The sequence below is a fragment of the Mus caroli genome, chromosome X (assembly GCF_900094665.2).
Source record: "Mus caroli chromosome X, CAROLI_EIJ_v1.1, whole genome shotgun sequence".
Taxonomy (NCBI): Eukaryota; Metazoa; Chordata; class Mammalia; order Rodentia; family Muridae; genus Mus; species Mus caroli.
The window spans coordinates 3,700,314-3,712,452 of record NC_034589.1 but is presented as its reverse complement, the minus strand read 5'-3'; the positions used below and the strand labels follow the sequence as shown (position 1 = coordinate 3,712,452).

The following is a 12,139-nucleotide window of genomic DNA, read 5'->3' as shown; positions in this document are numbered from 1 at the left end:
TGGCTGGTTATGGGATGGATCCCTGGGTGGGGTAGTCTCTAGATAGTCTATCCTTTCTTCTTAGCTCCAAACTTTGTCTCTGTAACTCCTTACATCTACTAATCTCTAACTGAAATTCAGTATGTGCTTCAATTAAAAATGCAGGCAACAAATTACAGTGACATTAGCAGAATCCATGACTGTATCACCCAAAGAAACCCCAGGCATCTTTCATGTCACATTACAGTACTGGTGATATTATAAAATGCAGATATTTTTGAGACAAGGTCTCACAATATAGCCTTGACTACAAAATGTCCATCATACCAAGATTCATAATTAAAAAACTAGAATAATCTAATCATCTATTTATAGGAAAATAGAAAAGTATAGTTATTTGTTTTTAGAATGAAATGAATTAATTATTGCTACAAGGAAGAATCCAGACTAACTATATAAAATATTGAGTCAAAATTAAAATAAGTTCCTCTGGAATACAATGACTGAAACTAAGGTTTGTACACAGGTAAATTTGGTTGGGGTAGAGTTTTCAGTGAATAGAAGTAGGAAGTTAGGTAAAAAGAAGACTAATATTTCTAACTTATCTACAACTGTAGAAAATTAGAGTTTAATCTTATTTAGATCCTTGGAGAGCCTCTTAAAATCAAACTATACAAAAATACAAAAGAGAGTTATGTATTCAAAGGTAGTAATAAAAGAGGATCCATTTCCAACTCCCATTTGACAAGGAAGTGAAGGGTTGAATCCTGGAGTGCTAGGGTACTCCAACAAACATTAGTGTGGAAATATCAAAGAAGCCCTAGTATAGAACCTGAGAGAGTCACTATGATTTAGAGGAGGCACTACCTGAATATACAAGTTAGTTACTAGACCAGAGGCTTGACTAAAAGCTGAACTGAATCTCTCAGGATGGTCACTTTTTATTTAATTTGTGGTTCCTAGATTTATGTAGACACAAACCATAATGCATTTATGTACAAAATAAAAACAGAAGTAAACTGTGCAAGGATGGGCCAGTGAGATGGCTAAATGGGTAAAGGTACTAAACCTAATGACCTGAGTTTGATTCCAGACCCACATGATGGAAGAGAGAACCAACACTTGAAAGTTGTCCCATCATGGCACAGGCTTCACAACCCCAAGATACAAATCAGTAGACAGACAGACAAATGTTTAACTGGCAAGGTGACTCAGCCAGCAAAGATGCTTTTCACCAAGCCTGATGACTTCAGATCAATCCCCAGGCCCCAACACGGTAAAAGGGAGAAACGGCCTCTAAAAATTATCCTCTGACCTCTGTGTGCATGTTTGTATGCTAGTGCTAGTTCAAGTGCATGCATGTGCTTGGGGGGGGGGGTGCAGACACAAACTCATTTACAGAGATAGATATATGATAGATAGATAGATAGATAGATAGATAGATAGATAGATAGATAGATAGATTGATGTAATAAGCATTTTAAACCATCAAGGGGAATAAGACACACATTCATATAAATAAATAGATAAATAAATAAGCAAACAAACAAATAAATGTAATAAACATTTTAAACCATCAAGCAGGACAAGAGGAACTAATATAGGGTGAAGGGCAAGACAAGGAAGAGTCAATGAATGACTGAGAATATGATCAACATATAATATATATATACATGTATGGGTTTTAAAATGCTGTAAGGGTGTATGCAGTAGACACAGCTAGTAAGTGGCAGAATTGAAATCCAAACATATGTTACAGTTAACATATTGGGTCTTTGGCATATACTGTGTAGATACTGTCTACTGCCTACCAAATAACCATTCTGATTTTGCTTCCTCTGGTCAGAGAATGGCAGTTAGTTCTGTTAACAGACAAATATACCTGGAGTAGGACTGCCACAGAAGTTCCCTGGTACCCACACAGGCCAGGTTTTCTTCTTCACTTGGCTGTTGCAATGAGCCCAAGGCTAGCTGACCTTGAGCAAGCTCTCCCATGGTCTAAGGTGACAGCAGCTTTCATGTTTGCATTCTCTACCCAAAACAAAAAGAAGCGGAGGGGAGGAAAAGGCTCTCCTCTCAAGCATGACAACTCCCTGTCCTCAGGCTTCTGAGATGTAGTCCACAAAACAGTTTTCTCTCAGTGGAAAATTCTGTCATAGCTTCACATCCATTCAGGTGTGAGAGATGCTATATGATCGACTATTCATGAAATACACTGCCACTAGCAAGAAAATTGGGATTCAGTTCCATAGAGAGAATGTGAGGATGAATACTGGAGGGCAACTCAAGGTTTCTGTCACTAGGAGTGGAAAAAAAAATACTAAGAGCAGAAGTGTACAAGCATGGATAGGGACAAGCATATGGGGGAAAGCAGAGAGTAAGTCGGGGTGAGACATGAAACCCAGACTAAATTTATATAAAAATGCCATAAGGGAATTGATATTTAAAAAAATAATAAGTTAAATTAAAAAAAATTCTATCATAGTAGCCATGTGACTCCGGGCAAATTTTAAATCTACATATCTGCCTTTAAATTATGAAATGAAAATACCTAATAACTCTCAGAGTTATAATGAGAGCTAAATGGGATAAGGTAAATAAAATTGTATGGTGCTTGGTATGCAGAAAATGCTTAATAGTAATAAATGCTGGCTGGTTTTAATTCACTTTAGTGAGTCAGCAGCATCGGGACTTGGCCTGGAGCCATCTGTCAGATAAGAGATCTTATCAGTGGCCTTGAATTGATCAGGCTTAGGTGCTTCCTGCGGACTCATTCCCACAACAGTCAGAAGTGTTTAAAGCCAGTGTTGGCTTAATAATTTACAATGAAAAAAATGGAACTGTCAGGCAAACCAAATAGCCTGACCAGGTTGTCCTCTCCCTGTAGGCAGTGAACATGTGGTGTCATAAGGTTGATTGCTGAGCACGAAATCAGGAGAAGCAGAATTCACTGTAACAGTTCAAATATTTAATCTCATGGCGCTCTGACAGCCTGTTGTATCCATCTTAACAAATGGGCTTGTCTTATCAAGTGAAACAGATGCTTAGACTAGAAACACTACCTAAAACACTTCCCCTAGACAGTGCACAGGGAAAGGGATGACAAAAACAACAAGTGCAAATTGGGGAAAAGCTGGGAAGGTAAACTCAAAACACTTACCAAATGGGGAAAAGATATCACTTGCTTTTTCAGAGCTAAAGGAGTGGTTTACTCATAATAAAAACCCTTTATATCTAGCATAATTTTGGAAAATGTACTAGGGAAATATTTTAGCAAAGCAATTTTTTTTTCTATCTAGCTCCAGAGTAAATGGGGCATAAAGAAACTTCACTGTGGAGTTAGGGGAGCTAGCCAGTGTTTAAGAGTGCATACTGCTCTTGAAGAAGACCTAAGTTCAGTTACCAGCACTCTCATTAGGTGGCTCATAAACAGCCTGTAACTCCAGCAGAGATCTGATATCCTTTTCTGATATTTTCACAAACATGCACATTGTCCACATACATACCCATACTAACTCACCCCCAAATAATTAAGTGATAAAATAAATCTTCAAAAAATATAATCTTGTTTTACTGAATTAGAAATGAATGCATATAATGCATAACATTAACAATAATGAAAATATATATACACATTCATGAGGTGATAAAAGTGCTAGATACATATTTTATAAATAATTAAAAACATCCACAGAAATGAATCTTACTCATTTAACTCTCAAGAAACACACAAATTTTTTTTCTCATCTCCAGTTATTTGGGGAAGAAATACCATTGGATGTAGTACACTATGAGTCTCGTGCAGAAATGATGTCCCCCAAATAAGAAATTATTTTAAATTAATGTGTTTTGAGAAATTCCCATTGCTCCTTTGGGAGACATATATTCCCTAGAGCGGTTAAACCTTTTAAAATTGCATAGAAATCTTATATAATCACCTTTAAGCTGGTAAAAATAGCAAGCTGCAAGTTAGCTCTCTTGTTAAAGAACGTCACTAGAGACAAGTGAGGCTACATGTATCCACCTACCTCTACTTCTAGAAGACATATAAAACTTCCAATGAAGCGTTTTCTAATCCACTGTTCTATTGGAGGGGGCTAATGTTGACAAATGTAATACTGTCAGTATTAAGATAGCAAATATCATAAACTTCACATAGTGTGCTATATGCAATGACCTTGACTTCACCAATACCATACAATGTGAAAATATGAGGGATCTGTGGCTTGCAAAAACATCATCCCTAGACAATGACATGGACATTGTCTGGGAACTTGTTGGAAATGCAAATTCTTGGGATCTCCCCAAAACTACTGGAATCAGAAATTCTGAGATCAGACCCCAGAAATCTGTCTCTAACAATTCCTTCATGTTGAGCTTGGTGACTCCTACAGCTTGATAACCACTGATCTACACAGACCTCACTACTTAAAAGACAGTCCATGAGCCAGCAACATTAGATGACCAGGAATCTGGAATAACTCTGCACTCTCATGCCTCATCTTGGTTCTGCATTTTCACAAAGTTTCTGGGTAGTTTATATTCACATCTAAATGTAAGAACTACCATGCTTATACAGCAGTCATAGAAGTCATATGTTGAATGGTATCCTTCCTCCACGGTATTATGTTCAAATTCTGACAGCAAGGCCCTGAGAATATAACTATATTTGGAAACAGGTCTTATAACAATTTGATCACATGAAAATGAGGGCATTATGGTAAACTTTCTGCTGTGATTTTTGTCCTCAGGAAGAGGATTTCACACCACGGATATGCACAGAAGAAAGGCTATTACTAACACAGCAAGAAGGCAACTGCATACAAATCAAAGGGATTAGCTTCACAAGTAGAAAAGCCTATTGATACTTTGATCTTGGATGTTTTATCTCTAGGACTCAGGGAAAATAAATGTATTTTCTTTATCTCATTTCCTTTGTGGTATTTAGTGTGGCAGTTGCAGAAAATTAAGAGTCTCCAGACTCAAGTAGGTACTGGAATTTATTGGAGTTTTTAAAACACTAATAAACTTGGTTTCCATTCCCAAACAGTTCCAATAAATGATCTAAGGATTAACCCGTAAATCTGGGTTTTTAAAAAGCCTTCTGATAATTGTTACTGTGAAGCAATCTTTGAAAGCTATTCATATCTACACCAGGCTTAACAGGCAAACCATCCAAGACTCAGAGCTCTAAGATCTAACATCTACAATTTCAATCTCTTAATCCTTGCCTATTCAATCTCCGACCGTTGTTTTCAAAGTTGGTCTTTCTAGACATTGAGGACTCCTACTTGAAGGAAGTCAAGAATAGCAGCTGTCAGTGCATGACAACAGTGTTCCCCTCATATATCATCATTTGTTATTTGGCCTTTTATTTTGGTTTTATCTCCCACCCCAACCAATGCCCTTCAGTAGGACATCTTCCACAGGACAAGTACACAGAAGTCCCTCCCTCAAGAAAATCTCTTAGCACCCAGTTTTGATAGGTTTTCATAGTTTCTCTTGTTACATTGCCTCCAGGCTCCCCAGGATCCAACGGATAAGACTTAGATTCTATAAATCCTCACACCAGGCTCTAGTATAACAGCACTAAACATCATTTAAGTACTAAATCTTTTCCATATCCCTATATCTCTAAACCCTGGTTTATATTTAATATTGATGGAAGGCATATCATATTTATATGTGAATGTGGATATATATAGGCTATAGCTTCTGAATGTTAACATATTAGTCCGTTTTGGGGTGTTTGTGTGTGTTATACAGGGTTTCACAAAGTAATTGAAAACCTCCCTGGTCTTCTCCCTTTTCTTATAAAGCCAGAAGTATTCAGTGACGAAAGCTCTACCCCAAGGACAACATCCAATCCTACTCTCTTTTCCAAGTCCTTACTTGTAAACGTCAGAGTCCCATTGTCAAGCCTCTTAAAAATCTCAAGATATGCATTAATGTTCAACACATGAAGGTTTCATAGACAAGGTTTTGAACAAGATGGAATCTTTTCTAAATGTGATTTTACCACCTTGAGTAGTGCTTGGTCCAACCAATAACACAAACACAATTTCAAACAAAAATTTTCATAGCATCCTAGCAAAACTTCTGGCTAGCTCTCCAAATCCATCAACAACACCCCTCCCAATAAGCCTTCCATTATAGAAGCTAAAAGGCCTGCTGTTTCCCCAACCACTCTTGCCACTCAGAGCAGTTTATATGCCCCCAGATCCTGACAATGAGGTAAAAGGGGTATTTGTTAGGAAACTTTGAGGGAAATAGGATTTTTTTCTCCTCTGCAAAGAGGAAGTTGCATGAAGGAAAATACCTTGCTCTTTTCTATCCTTTGTTTCTTGCACTTGAATACAGTATAAGGGCATCATATCTGGAGCTGTTGAAGCTGTTCTGAAATCATAAAGGTAAGGTATTGTCCCAGAGCCCCAACATTATTGGACAATTGTATTCAATTGCTGTCAAACTTCTCTATTACTAAAAGTACTTTTAAAATAGATATGTGTATGTGTGTGAAACATATGGACTTGTATATATGCATATTTCTATTTATTTTTAAAACAGTATAATCTGATGACCCACATTTTGAATACCATTGAATTATATAGATTATATTATTATATTCTAGGGGTGGAGAGAAAGGTTGCCCATAAATTGTTTGAGAAATATGAATTGCAAAATGATTTAATCATTTACTCATGTTTCCAATGTACCTCTACTTTATGGAATCTCACTGACAAAAATGTGAATAAGAGTCATGATAAAAGTGTGAAGAGCTAGGTTATCAGGGAAGTGGGAAATATAACTTATTTTAAAAGCTTCGTGAGGGTCACTGAGAAGGGAGCATTAAGGGCTCTCTGACTAACCATCTAAAGTTTCACTAATTTTTTTCCAAGAGGGATAGGAGGGCTTTTTTCCTATAGTCATAGATTGTAATCCATAGGACAATTCAGAAAATAGCCATCTATAATCAGGGGCTAATAAATTGCCACAAAATATTCCCACATCCATATTTCTCGCACAAGATAAAAACCAATCCTGGGGTTAAGAATACTTTGGTACCATACCATCGGGTAAGTTTTCTAGGACAGAATAATTTTGTGATGTCAGTTCAGACCACCTGTTAATATATCACATTAGACTGAATAATGCTGACAAGCAGTCGGCTGTCAACATGAGCCACAGCTTCATGCATATCACATGCTCTCTCTGTTACTCCTATTCAAAACGACAGCAATAATTAGAGTGTAACGGTCACAGAAACATTTTGCTGCTTAATGGTAGTGAAATGAGAAACGCCCCCTCCCCAAGCTGATTTTTCTAAAAGCAATGAGTTTTGACACTCCCTTGCAGGATACACGGATAGAAGACAAACTAACGTGTAGCTTTGTACTGGCAAATCCTTCTAAGAAACAGAATAGGTTCTCATTGATCTTCCTGCAAAGGAAATAATAGGCTTTGAAGCATCTCTGAAAACAGAAAATAAAAAAAGCAGCAATAGCCTCCAATTTTTTCCCTAGAATATTCCATGGAGTCTTTTAATGAATTGTCTCAACATTTTTGTTGCATTGGCACAGATTGTCCCTCCAAAATATTTTGATTCTGTCTGTGATCACTTTATAGGTATGCAATAACTGCAGTTCTTTTCCAGCTCCGGTGTGTTGTGTTCTGGGCTAAAGGGTTCCTCCAAGATCCCAACTCAAGGCACAGTGAGACACCCTGCCACCTTGCTGAATAAAGAAAGCAAAGCCCCCAGCTCGGCTCTTGAGCTCGCCTGTCCCCACCTCTAAAAATTGCTCAGGAACAAAAGGGGGCTTAAGTAAGCAAAGACAAAACAAATCAAACATCCGTTGTCCCATAAACGCCGCATCAAGACATTTGAAGGTACCCGAAAAATTAAGAACACTGCTCCAGAGTTTGGTTTTAGCTGGGGGTCTAAGCAAGGATTTGATAGTCTCTGACGTGTTTTTTTTTTTTTTTTTTTTTTTTAAATCTAACTTTCTGTCTACAGTGGAAAGAACCAGAGAAAGGAAGAAAAAGCAGACAGAGACAAGGTCTGGAAGACCCCCCACCCCCACCCCTCCACGCAGCCAGCACCCTAACAGAGTGTATCGAATGGTGAGAACTTACCTAGTCCTCACTTACAAGGAAAGGACTGGTCCAGCCTCAGATGGGAATCGCGCCGCCCAGGAGAGTAGCCGAGGAAGTCGCAGAACTGGAGCCGATGCGCAGACCCCGGGAAAGGAGAGAAGTCCTGACGCTCCTAACCCAAGGGACAGGAGTGACTCACCCACTCGCTTGGAGCCCGCCTTTCTTCCACCCCGCCCCCAGCAGGTAGAGGGACCGCATGAGAGGCGGTCTCCAGCCGCCCCTACCCACAGGCTCAGTGCCAGCCTCTACCAGGAGGCGGCGCCACAGTAGAGCTCAGCACAGCTTGCCTGGTCACACAACTATCCGCCCTCCTGCTGAGCCTGTCGCGGGGCTCCCTCACCTCTCAGACTCTCTAAGCGAACTCTACACATCTTCCACATGCTTTCTGGACTATTGCTGAGGCCTTCAGGGCCCAACTGACCCCTCACAGAGGTCCCCCACCCCATCCCCATTCTCCCCCTTGTGGGAGCACCAGAACCCACCCAGCCTAGAGAAGGTGTGGCTGGTTCTTCCAGCTGGCTATATCTAGGAGGGACACACTCCTCAACCTGCCTTGCCAGCTGGGCATGGCCAAGGTCAGACCACTTGTACACTTAGCAGCTATTCCTGAGGTAGCCTACAGCCCACCACAGGCCACACACTAGTTACCCTGCCTCCTGAGACCTCCCTTTGATGCTCTCTTCTTGCAGGTGCCTAGGATCTTAGAAAAAATAGTCAGCAGGAATGATGAACTCATGATGTAGCAATGGACAGCCTCTTCATTAGACCCTGAATAAGAGGAGCAGTGAAAGCTCTGACCAAACTGGGTTTAGGGCTGGTGCTTCCTTGGTACAGTTGGGACACCCTAGTATGGAACCTCCATTGAATAAAGTTCTAGATTCTGCCCTGGGACTTGGAGTTTCCTTGTCAACAGTCTCTTGTTCTGCTGGGGGTGATGGGTGATGAAATGGCAGCCCTGTCTATATCATACCAAAGCTGAGATCAAGCTGTAGGAGGTAACACATGCTTGTGATCCAAGCACTAAGAAAACTGAGGGAGAAAAATGTTCATTCCAGAAAAAAATAATCAGTACCACCACCTTAACATTTTTTGTAGCCATAGCTGTCCTGAAACTCAACAGATCCTCCTGCCTCTGCCTCCCATGGGCTGGAATTAAAGGTGTACACCACCACATCTGTCTACCTTAACTTTTTATTTAAAGAAATATACTGGGGCAAAGAGCATATAGAAATAAGTTACTTTAGCTTTGAAAGAGTAAGAGGTCAGAGTGCATAGAAAATGAAGGTAGAGTAGGAAGACAGTAGAGCATTTTCCCAAGGACACTGTGTCAGCTGCCACATCTTCTACAGCTCTGATAAAGGAAGGGTTTGCTTATGCAGAACAGTGGAATAACTTTCCCAAATATACACCCTCTCATCTCTCCACTTCTACTTTCTCATCATCATTAGAAATGCAGATCTCTCTCCTAACAGGATGCATAAAAGCTAAGAAATTTGCCATTTCAACTTCCCATTAACCCTGCTGATGGCCTGACCCATTGGGAAAGGATCTTTACCTATCCTAAATCAGATAGGGGACTAATATCCAATATATATATATAAAGAACTCAAGAAGGTGGACTCCAGAAAATCAAATAACCCCATTAAAAAATGGGGCTCAGAGCTGAACAAAGAATTCTCACCTGAGGAATACCGAATGGCAGAGAAGCACCTGAAAAAATGTTCAACATCCTTAATCATCAGGGAAATGCAAATCAAAACAACCCTGAGATTCCACCTCACACCAGTCAGAATGGCTAAGATCAAAAATTCAGGTGACAGCAGATGCTGGCGAGGATTTGGAGAAAGAGGAACACTCCTCCATTGTTGGTGGGATTGCAAGCTTGTACAACCACTTTGGAAATCAGTCTGGCGGTTCCTTAGAAAATTGGACATAGTACTACCGGAGGATCCAGTAATACCTCTCCTGGGCATATATCCAGAAGATGTCCCAACCAGTAAGAAGGACACATGCTCCACTATGTTCATAGCAGCCATATTTATAATAGCCAGAAGCTGGAAAGAACCCAGATGTCCCTCAACAGAGGAATGGATACAAAAAATGTGGTACATTTACACAATGGAGTACTACTCAGCTATTAAAAAGAATGAATTTATGAAATTCCTAGGCAAATGGATGGACCTGGAGGGCATCATCCTGAGTGAGGTAACCCAATCACAAAAGAGCTCAAATGATATGTACTCACTGATAAGTGGATATTAGCCCAGAAACTTAGAATACCCAAGATACAAGATACAATTTGCAAAACACATGAAACTCAAGAAGAACGAAGACCAAAGTGTAGACACTTTGCCCCTTCTTAGAATTGGGAACAAAACACCCATGGAAGGAGTTACACAGCATACATTTAAAAAAAAAAAGATTACTTTTAGGTTTTATTTTCTGCTTGTGACTATTCTGCCTGCATGTATGTCTTTGTACCACATGAGAGCCCGGTGCTCATGGAAATCAAAAGAGGGTCACATCTCCTGCAACTGAAGTTACAGAATGATCATGAATCCCCACCATGTAGGTGCTGAGAACTGAATTCAGGTCCTCTGTAAGAGTAAAAGATGCTCCTATTCATTGAGCCATCTCTTCACTCCCCAGAGTGACTCTCAATGATCATGACCCTGCCTTATTCATGTTGATACTTAGGACTCAATTCCTGGGTCTCAGATTCTATATAGTAAATGTGAGTTAAATGAATCAATGAATATATGATTCTGGTAATATTAATATATTTGCCTAATAACCTGGATGCCTTGTATACATATAAGCTACTTGTTGAAGAATGTGATTTATTTGACAGGTATGAGTTTTTATTGAAGCTAAAACCAAAAATGTAGCAAAGCATTTCATTGCTAGTTAATTTTCCATTATTGTAGCAAATACCTGTGGTATACAACTTACAAAATGAAAAAGTTTATTTTGGCTTAGAATATTGGATGTTCTGCTGAACAATTCATTAGCCCCACTGTTTTGTCCCCATGGTAAAGTAGAATTGCACTGCTATGCAAAAAAAAAAAAATATTGCTCAACTCATGGATGAGAAGTGATAAAAGGAGGACGGAAGGTACCAGGGTCCCATTATTGTCATCAGAGTATGCATCCTTAATGACTTTAGACCCTTTCACTAGGCCAAACTTTCTAATAGTACCAGGGGCTAGGTAAACACATTAGAATTTGGAGGACACCTAAGATTCAAACTATAGCATACTCATTGAGAATTTTTTTAAAAAATGTAAACCAGGGCAAGAAGAGAGCATGTAGGTTAGGGAGGAATTAGAAAGGAGAACAAAGTTGGAAAATCCCTTACTATTTTCTTAAAATCTATTTATTTCTTCATTTTACATCCCAATATCAGCTCCCCCTCTCCTACATGTACCCCCTCATGCAGCTACTTCCCATGTTCCTCCATCCCCTTCTCCTTTGAGAAGGGGGAGCCCCCCTCTACTCTTCCCCCACCCCAGAGAGGCAACAGATTTAGGGAGAAGACCCCTGCTCCTGTTGTTGGGGGACCTACATGGAAACCAAGCTGCACATCTGCTACATATGTTTAGGGGGCCTAGGTTCAGCCAGAGCCTTACTCTTTAAACTGCCCTGCTTTGTGCAATGAAGGAGAAAAGCTAGAGAAATTGAGTGATGCCATTATACAATAAAGTAGGTAGAGATATGGAAGAAAAGACAATAAGATGAAAAACATGCAGTAAATGTAGGCAAGGCCTGTATGATAATCACTGTACTGTCTGAGTAAAGTTTTGCCTTTTTTAAAAAATATTTTTTATTAGGTATTTTTCTCATTTACATTTCCAATGCTATCCCAAAAGTCCCCCATACCCTCCCCCACACTCCCCTACCCACTTACTCCCACTTTTTGGCCCTGGCATTCCCCTGTACTGGGGCATATAAAGTTTGCAAGTCCAATGGGCCTCTCTTTCCAGTGATGGCCAACTAGGCCATCTTT

At 39.7% G+C, this 12,139-nt stretch overlaps 1 long non-coding RNA gene across 1 annotated transcript in view; it reads right to left on the bottom strand.

The window, feature by feature from the left end:
* LOC115030066 overlaps window positions 1-8,164 on the bottom strand; it is a 152,073-nt gene extending 143,909 nt beyond the window's left edge. The window contains exon 1 of the long non-coding RNA XR_003835662.1: window positions 8,113-8,164. This is a non-coding gene — a long non-coding RNA (uncharacterized LOC115030066). The remainder of the gene's footprint in view (window positions 1-8,112) is intronic.
* Window positions 8,165-12,139: the final 3,975 nt, after the last annotated feature.